We start from the raw sequence: 10000 nt of genomic DNA, 5'->3' as shown, positions 1-10000 counted from the left end.
TGCCATGACAATAACTTAATTTAGCTTTTTTGCTCAATTCTCATTCTTACCCAACTTCAAAAGACCCATGGTTGCTCATAACAAAAATAAATTAATAAAAATGTAAAAAAAAATAAGTGTTGGTTTACAGTTTGTTGTGATGGCCTCTTTGTATAATTCAACCTTCTATTTTTGTACTGAACCTTTAAAATGCCATTATTACAACCTATAACAGGCAGATAACTTGTAACACAAGAGCCACACTTTTTAAAACATATTAACCCAAAAACACCACCACAACTGTCAGTGTATTTAAATATTTTCTTTTTGGGACTGTCTCTTTGCAGTTATTCCTCTATTTCTAACAAAGTCCCTTATATTTTACACTGTTCTTTATGCCAACACGGGGTCTTCCACCAGTTTGCAGTGAGCATTCAGTTTTGGTTGTAATTTTTCCCCTGCTTATATGATCTTTGAAGGAATGCAACAGCATTACTGCAGCGACCTCAGCCTTAGACCACACTTTTTTTACCACTCTTCTGGATCCATGTTCTTTATCTGCATAATTCCCTGGAAGATTAGCCTGGTTGACCCCAGACCCCCTCTCAGCTGTAACTGAGAGGGGGTCTGGGAAAGGTTCATTGACAGTTCATTTCCAAAGGGGGGTCACCAACGGATGCCGCTCAAATTCCTCTGGGCGCATTGGATAGTCCAACCAATCAGACCAATGATCCGGGTGACGCTGCTCTTCGGTAGCCGTCATGTTGAATGTAAACAAAAAGCTGCTCGCCGTCGCTGCGCTATTGTCGTCGCGTAAAGCCCGCCTCAATGGTTGTGATTCCCTCGATTTCGGGGACATTGGAAATGGGTTTGAATGAGCTCTTCGCCAGACTGACTTGCAGAGCAAATCTCAAATTTGCCGAAAGTTTGTCAGGGTTTACCCGGGCTACTGGAAGATAGGCAAACAAGAAAAAAAATATCACAAACAAAATGTTTTGTCCAGTTGAAGCCATCAAAACAAGAGTTCAGTTAATGCCACAGTTGACAAGAAATTGCAGATAACTTTTCAGTTTATAATTCACTTTGGGGATCAGTTGACTGCTCACTCAATGTGATTTCACCAACTTTACTAACCCATATTAGAGTGGGGACAATATGGAGGGTATTAAAGTCATCAGCATTAAAACAACAGTTTTAGAATGTCTTTGCTGTTCATCTATTTAAGGGGCTAAACCTTTTGATATTTAAATTAATTTAAGTACAGTTAGTAATACTACAATTAGTAACATGTCTTAAGTTATTTTGGCATTTTACTTCAACACCCCTTATTTTAAATGAAACAAAGACTATGGGGTTTAAGGTCTGATTCTCAGATTTAATCTGATCTCATAGGGTTAGCTAAATAGTGTAGGAACTTGGTCTGAAAGTTTAGTCTTGATATTGAAATATAACACAAAGTACGTAACAATCAGCCAAATACTACTTTTAACCTCTTAATCTTCTATATTTTGTGTCATTTTGTGTCATTCAGACCCATTTATTTTTAGTCTTTTAACCAACTTGCCAATAAGAGAATTAATAGAACGTACTTATTGGCAATCAACAGAACATATGAAGAGATGGAGGTTATCTCAAATTCAGTATACATTTCCTGATTATAAATTAAGTGTATATGCTCCCTTGCAGACAAGATGTTTTGTACAAATGCAGTACAGTTAAATTTAGGGCTATTTATTTATATCCCTTTCTTTAAGAGTACTCTTGCATTTTGATAGTTGAAAACTTCAGAGACAGGAAACATCACAGAGACGTGCATAAATATCCTTGGATGGAATCCAACTATGGATGTTGCAGTTTTGTGGCATGTGTAGAATACACTGCTTTTTTTTTAAATTCCTATACTTCATTTTATTATTTTTAAAATGATATGAGTTTTTATTTAGCTCTTTCTTCCTTTCATACCTGGTCTAAAAAGGATGCGTCTTATTCAAAGCACATTAAGGTGCTTCACAATTCAACATGGTGCCCACAGTGGACTTGGTGTTTGCTTCGCTCTCCTGACACTGACGTAACTTTGTTTATTTAGTTATTGTGCATCTTACACGCACAGCTTGTGTGTGCAACAGTAAGATACAGCAGGGAACAACTTCTGGACATTGGCAATGTTCAACACAAGCTTACAACACTGCCTCTTGAACTTTGACTTTCTCCTACACCTGGACCAAGCCAACTCCAGCCGGCAGGACACAGCAACACCAGTGTACCCACAGCAGGGACGAAGCAAGAGAGGTGGGCTCCATGCTAGGCTAAGCTACAGGACCATGCTCGCTAATGTCTACTCTCTTGACAAATAAGATAGACGAGCTAAGAACTAGGACTACAAGTCAGCATGAGATAAGGAAATGTAGTGCTCTTATTCTCACTGAGATCTGGCTCTCTGACAGCACGCGAAACTCGGTTCTCCTGCTCCACACACACTCCATCTGCCGCGGAGACTGCACAGAGGCCTCGAAGAAGACCAGGGGAGGCGGTGTGTGTACAAAAGATGGTGTGGGAATGTGCAGGATGTTGAAAAGCACGGTTCACCAGACATTGAACTTTTAATGCTGAAGTGCAGACCCTTTTATCTACCAAGCAAGTTCAGCGCTGTGCCTCTGCTCGCTGTTTACATTCTACCGCGATGGGGATGCTACAGGACCTCATCAGCAAGCTGGAGACTGCACACCCAGATGCTGTCCTTCATCGTGGCCGGTGATTTTAACCACTGCAACCTCAGGGAGCGTCCTACCAAAGTACCATCAACACATGAGCTTTCCTTCGAGGGACAATACCAAGTGTACAGCAACGTGAAGAACACTTACAAGGCTGTGCCTCGGCCGCACTTTGGACTATCAGACCACATCTCAGTGTTCCTCTACCCAGCCTACAGGCAACTCCTCCTCCAGCTCCCCCAGTAAGTAAAACTATTAAAGTGTAAAGTGGAATGAAGGATCTGAACTAGTGCTTCAGGACTGCTTTAACAGTACAGACTGGGGTGTGTTTCAAACTCCTGCTCTGAGAGGGGACTTTACTGTGGACCTATAGGAATATGCTGCAGCTAACATTCGCAAATACACTGAGAAAATTATCCCCACTAAACGCTGCAAGATCTACGCCAACAACAAACCCTGGATTAACTGAAGTGTGGTCCATGCTATGTGCGCGCTCTGCTGCATGTGTCTCGGGTGACACTGAGGACTAGAGAAAGGCCAGATATGACCTGCGTAGATCAATCAGACAGGCCAAGAGACAATACAGACAGAAGCTGGAGGGATATTACACCACTGCTGATCCCGGGAGCATGTGGCAAGGTCTGCAACACATCACAGACTGCAAACAGAAAACAAACCGCTCACTTCAAAGCCCTCAACACCAGCTGAAAGGGAGGGACTATGGCCAACAAGGGCATACTGGACACACCGCTCTGTGTCACCGTGTCACCACTCGGTCCCCACCTGCTTCAAGTCCACCACCATCATGCCCCTCCCAAAGAAGGACACTGACTTGTCTGAATGACTACCGGCACCTAAACTATAACTGTGAAGCACAGAGCACCTTATTCAACTCAGGTTTTTTTTTCTTTTAATTCCAACTTAGGTTTACTGTACACTGTAAGTTACATTTTAATATTATATATATATATTTTTTTACTTATTCTATTTTTCTATTTGTGTTGTGTATTTGTGTTATTATTTAACTGTTCTGTTAAGGGACTTGGGCAAAGTAAGAATTCCATTGTATGGTATAAACCACTGTGTTTCTTCTGTGCATAAGACAATAAACCTCTTGAATCTGAATCTTACCTTCAGAGGGAAGTACACTCTCATTTACTGTGGACGACACAAATGACACTGATCCTGTTGAACACACAATTTAACAAAGTTACTTTTGTCACAGGAAAAAATACATTTCATCAGCAGTGACTATGAAGTGAGTTAACATACCAAAGCCTCCAATGTCATGGCCTCGCTCTGTGGTTGTAGAGTCAATATCCACAGGCTCCACAGTTCCAAACTCTGATGCTGTGACTTCTGTGTTGCTGTTATCAGATTCGCTCCCACTGTCTTCAGCGTCACTTAACACAATCTCATCTGGAAAATGGTATTAGTAAAACTCACATAAATAGCTGGACATAAAAATCTGTGGTTGAAATAGCCACATCAAATAAAAAGACCTAGGGAAAAGATAGTAGGCCTGTGGTTTTATACTTGCAACTTTTTGCAAAGTACCTATTTTTACTAGAGTAGTTTTGAGCTATTATACCTATATAATGTTAACACTGCAGGTCTATTTAAGTGGTTAGAGCACAACACATGTACACTCTATACTAATTCACAAAATATCTAACCTGTGCATCGATAGCCAAGCCACTTGAAGGAAGATACGGGTCCCACACAATTAACACACTTGTCCAAGGAGGATACTGTCGCGCACACCAGGCGGTGTTTTTGACACTGTTGGCGAAAAAATTAATTGTAGTATTTATTTATGCCACATAGTGTGAAAATAAAGATATTTCATATTTACATGTCAATATCTAATCACTATTATATATTATTATATATCCAATTATATATCCAATACCAATGTGACATTATTACCCTGTTATTGCATTGTATTTTATTGTTATTTATAGTGTATCTTATTTATGTGCAGCTATTTATGTGCAGCTTATTTATAGCGTATCCTATATGAAGATATACCTTCTTCATATTTTTAAATTGTAGATGGGGAATTTGTGGTTAGCCTCAGTGCCAGGAGCTGACTTGTTGTAGCCCCAGTATAACTAATAGGGTGCCTATCCATTACATGTAACCAAACAACTTACCATTCACATTAAACCAACATACAGATCAAAGGCAGGGAGTCCAAATGTTCTTGTAAACCAAAGTGATGTCTCTGTTGACAGGACCCTCTAAACTGTATGGTCCTCCCAAGTCATATTTGGGTGGGGTTCACCGTTTGATACACATACACTCCGATATTATACTGACTGAAGCTTGAAAAAGCATGTTAGGACAATGTCCTTCCATTTCATTGTCCACATAAGCATGTTCTACTCAACATTGTCCACATAAAGCATGTTCTACTCAGGCGACTGCACACACACACACACACACATTGAAATAGGTTGGTAGATTTAACATTTTGCCACAAATAACTTCACTAAGTTGTACATCAGATTTAATTTACCTCTTCAACCTTGGTGAGTGGGCCGAGCTCTGGACTAGTCTGATTCAGGTAGCTGACAGCTGTATGGATGCACTTGCTCTCAGTGGTCAGCTGTAGAAGATGAAACAGAGACAAAAGGACAATAAAGAGAAAGTCCTGGGAATGTACTACTAGAGAGGATATTTGACATCTGAATAAAAAAACAAAAAACATTCTACTGTTGACAGAAAGACAGAGGAAAACCTTGCTTTAAAACTCACTGACAACATTTCAAGATATTAACAATCAGAGCAAGATATTTATAAAAATCTATCTTTTGTGAATATATACCTCTTCAGTATCATCAATTGTGGATGGGGGATTTGTGGCACCACAAATCTTTGGAGCCATTTCGTCATCAAGGGCCTGTAAAAAGGAAAAAAACAAAAAATATATATTATCATAAATATCTTGGAGACAAGATGTTCCCTGTGTAGCATTCTGTGAAAAGATATCATGGCTGTATTTCTGAGTGTTCTGTGGAAAACACGTAGTCTCTGAAACGGTTCTTTAGTCACTGAACAGGCCACATGACTACAGTCTGTAGACTATGAAAAACTATACTCTGATGAATACAGCATTTGATTACTTCGTTGTTTATCTATTGCCAGCCCACTTGCTAGAATGATCGCACTCCTAGAATAAGTGGCTGTAAGCTTTTACATGGAGTGACTTTTTAGTCCTTTTATAGCTCTTAGATTTGCTATGATTCTTTTAAATGACATCTTGTCATGAATTTCATCAGTGTTGTTGAGTGGGGTGCTCAGTACCTAAACAACGTATCATCACATTAAACCAACATACAGATCAAATGCAGGTAGTCCAAGTGTTCTTGTAAACCAAAGTGATGTCTCTGTTGACAGGACCCTCTAAACTGTATGGTCCTCCCAAGTCATATTTGGGTGGGGTTCACCGTTTGATACACATACACTCAGATATTCTACTGACTGAAGCTTGAAAAAGCATGTTTAGACAATGTCCTTCCATTTCATTGTCCACATAAAGCATGTTCTACTCAACATTGTCCACATAAAGCATGTTCTACTCAGGCGACTGCACACACACACATACACACATTGAAATAGGTTGGTAGATTTAACCATTTTGCCACAAATAACTTCACTAAGTTGTACATCAGATTTAATTTACCTCTCCAACTTTGGTGAGTGGGCCGAGCTCTGGACTAGTCTGATTCAGGTAGCTGACAGCTGTATGGATGCACTTGCTCTCAGTGGTCAGCTGTAGAAGATGAAACAGAGACAAAAGGACAATAAAGAGAAAGTCCTGGGAACGTACTACTAGAGAGGATATTTGACATCTGAATAAAAAAAGAAACCATTCTACTGTTGACAGAAAGACAGAGGAAAACCTTGCTTTAAAACTCACTGACAACATTTCAAGATATTAACAATCAGAGCAAGATATTTAAAAATCTATCCTTTGTGAATATATACCTCTTCAGTATCATCAATTGTGGATGGGGGATTTGTGGCACCACAAATCTTTGGAGCCATTTTGTCATCAAGGGCCTGTAGAAAGGATAAAAACAAAACATAATGTAGACCGTGGACTATGAAAAACTATACTCTGATGAACACAACATTTAATGACTTCATTGTTTTTGTTCTACCAGTCTGTAATGGTCAGTATCCTCTTTGCTATGGTGTGCTGGGTAGGTGGCATCAGGACTGGTGGTGCTAACAAACTGCTAACAAAAGCTATAAAAATCATGTTCTACCTGAGCTAGATGGAAAATGTACATTATTTTGGTATGTGAAATGTTCTATGGTTAAAGCATTCTTATATGAGAACTATAAATTTCATAAAGTCAAATTTTGACCACCTTGCATCTCCACTGCCAGTCTGAGTCACCATAATTATAGGTGATCTCCTCTCCAGAGGCCTGTACTACGAAGCAATATTTGGCGTTAACGAGGTAACTTCAGTTTCAACCCAGGGTTTCTATATCACGACGGTGGATCACTGTTACGGGTTCAATCGTCGTGGTAACTTATGCTGAACACCTAAACCGGTTGGGAGCAGGTTATGTTGGAGATTAGAGATCAAACTGGTGTAAAAGCACCGCCTACTGACCAATCAATACTCGATGATAACGGCGTCACCGTTCTTAGAAAGATCAGGTGGAGGTCGGTGCGCGGAGAGAGAGAGAGAGAGAGCGAGAGAGAGGGATGCGCTCATAAAAGTTAAAACATTTAGAGACCGACAAACCAGTTAACATTCCCTGATGGGTATTTTTATGAAATATATAGATTTTAATGGGAGGGAATTACATATAGGCTATTTGCATCTTGAGCCGTGTGTTGCCAATGTGCACATTGGTTTGAATTATGTTTTTATATGTTTTATTTCCTCTCACGATCGCTTCCGCACTGCCAGGGTTGCAACTGAAATAATAGGCTAAAGCAACGGCAGTTTATGGAAAGGACAAGTGTAATTATGATCAGATCTTGGTCCTGACTGATGGGGAAGATATTGATAAGCGTGATTTACGCATTTACAGCGTCGGCTATTTTTTGCCAGCTTTACTTCTGTTTTGGGAAGCAGCGACTATTGTATTGTCTGTGTTCTTCATATTTATGTAGAATTATAGTTTGCTCTTCTAATGTAAAATATGGTAGATGTTTGTGATTGGTCATGCTGTGCAGACACCGCCTCTTTTATGTGAATGCGCGCGTCGCTGGATTGGGAAACCCTGGGTTGATTGAACTAGTTGTTAACCAGCGTCGTGACACAGCTTATGCAGGACTGCAGTTGTTTAGGGTTAGTGAAGCTGGGTAACTGAAAAAAATCCAGGGCATGTTGATCTTGATTTGTAGTACAGGCCTCTGGACTTATGTCTCAAACTGCAAACAAACAGAGATGGGGCTTCCCTTGCACAGTGAGGTACTTCATCTTGGCATTAGGGTTTAAATGGTCGTCATTTACAATTCTGCCAAGTGACCCATTCTCTGTTGCTGCATCAACACTACAAAAACACGTAAACAAGTCAAAACAATCTGTTTTTATACTATGCAATGTAATTAACCTGACGTGAGAAAAGAGAAAAGAGTCATATAATTCTGATTAGATTAACCAGTGACATATATACGTACCACCAAAGTCCTTTTAAATTTGGTTTCTTCGGTCAATAATTACAGATTATTATGACATTAAAAAGAACCACGGCATGAAATGTTATCACTGTGATGCTTCTGGCATTAGATCTGTTTTAGAATTATTCAAATTAACATGCACCTGACTGGTCAAAGAATGGTCAAAAGTATGTAAAACTACAAGAGAAAAGGCATTCCCATCCCCTCTACACGTTTACTAGATTCAACATAGTCATATCTTTGGAAAGTAGTCTAAACCCAGACATTTGCAGGAGGCTCAGTAAGCAGGTGCTGGTTGCTATAGAAACCATGGTGCTTTATACTACTGCCTCTGTCCTCAGCTAACTAAATGAACAGTCTGAAGATCTATATTAACAGTAACACTGTTTTTAACTATAAATAACACTCTACACACTGCACCAGGTACTGTCAGGTCTGTTTCCCCTCATGTTTTGTATATGATCATTGTGGTTGGTTACTATGGGTACCAATTAATTTATCTACAGGTTTAGTACACTAACAGAACATCATAAACACATTACATTTATTAAATGGCCTGAAAGTACTCCTATTAATGATATATCTTCCAGCCTTCCTGTGTCACTGCAACTTCATATTTAACAAAATGATGTTGGGCTACTAAGAAAATATTAAATTCTCTAAAACAAACACATGTCTGTGGTAAACGATAAGGCTACCAGGTCCAGACCTCAGCAATTACAAAAGCTACAGGTGGATACAGAGCTACAGGTGGATACAGACAGGCAGTTAGATAAACTTGTTAATCAACTTAGTACTTACAGACCAGGAAAACCAAAGATGATATCAATGCATCCTCTTAGTTCTTTTTTGTTCCAATTCCAAAAAATCAGAGCTGCCAACTAGCTGCTTTCTAGTCCTCCTCTCCTGTCCTCTCTGCAGGCATCCACTTCACGTGAATGCTAACGAGGCTTAACGAGCAGACCATGTGGCTAGGCCCTGCTAGTTAAGCCATGCCGTAGCCACAGCTCAACTTAACCTAGCTAGCTTTCATTTTAAAAACAACTACCAAATTTGACCTGCTGGCAATGCTGCTTCTGTCCTCATCTCTACCTGCTGTCTTCCACCTCTTTAGCCTGAGGCTTAATGAGCAGGACATGTGATAGCCTCTCAAGCTAGCTCAGCTAACATCACACATGCTTGTAAATATATAGCACTTTACAGTCATTTCTTGCAAAAAGGAAACACTTCTTCATGCAAAAATGGAACTATATTTACAATATAAACATTACCTGTATGTATTTAATCCTCTAGTAAGTCCATGACGTCTAGCTGCTGCTTCCCAGGTGTGGGTCCATTTAAGTTTTAAACAAGCGACGTCTCTCGGCATGCTCCGGGCATGTGTGGGCGGAGCTTCCAGCCGACTTCCGTTTGGCCCCGCCCACGCGCGTAAACCAGCCCAATCACAAGACAGCCCGCCAAAATGCACCGTGTGTATCAGAAATGTGTATGAAACTGCAATATAGAACCCAGCAGTGGCGTCGCTGTTCTGATACACTGGGATACACTCAAAATCAGGTCAAGTGGTAAATGAGGACTTTCAAAGAAAAGAGAATTTATGTTATTTAGACACTAACGAATGCAATTCCGCTCTTTGATTTATGAGACTTTGGCATAGT

General features: G+C 39.9%; 1 long non-coding RNA gene across 1 annotated transcript; it reads right to left on the bottom strand.

Moving 5' to 3' along the window:
- Window positions 1-489: 489 nt before the first annotated feature.
- Window positions 490-4482, bottom strand: LOC118495562. Its single transcript, XR_004898017.1, has 4 exons — window positions 4367-4482; window positions 3963-4109; window positions 3822-3875; window positions 490-549 (listed from the first exon to the last, which is right to left on the bottom strand). It is a non-coding gene; the product is annotated as an uncharacterized LOC118495562 (long non-coding RNA).
- Window positions 4483-10000: the final 5518 nt, after the last annotated feature.

The sequence above is a fragment of the Sander lucioperca genome, chromosome 8 (assembly GCF_008315115.2).
Source record: "Sander lucioperca isolate FBNREF2018 chromosome 8, SLUC_FBN_1.2, whole genome shotgun sequence".
Taxonomy (NCBI): domain Eukaryota; kingdom Metazoa; phylum Chordata; class Actinopteri; order Perciformes; family Percidae; genus Sander; species Sander lucioperca.
Note: the sequence above shows the minus strand (reverse complement) of the source record. Positions and strands in the feature narration are given on the sequence as shown.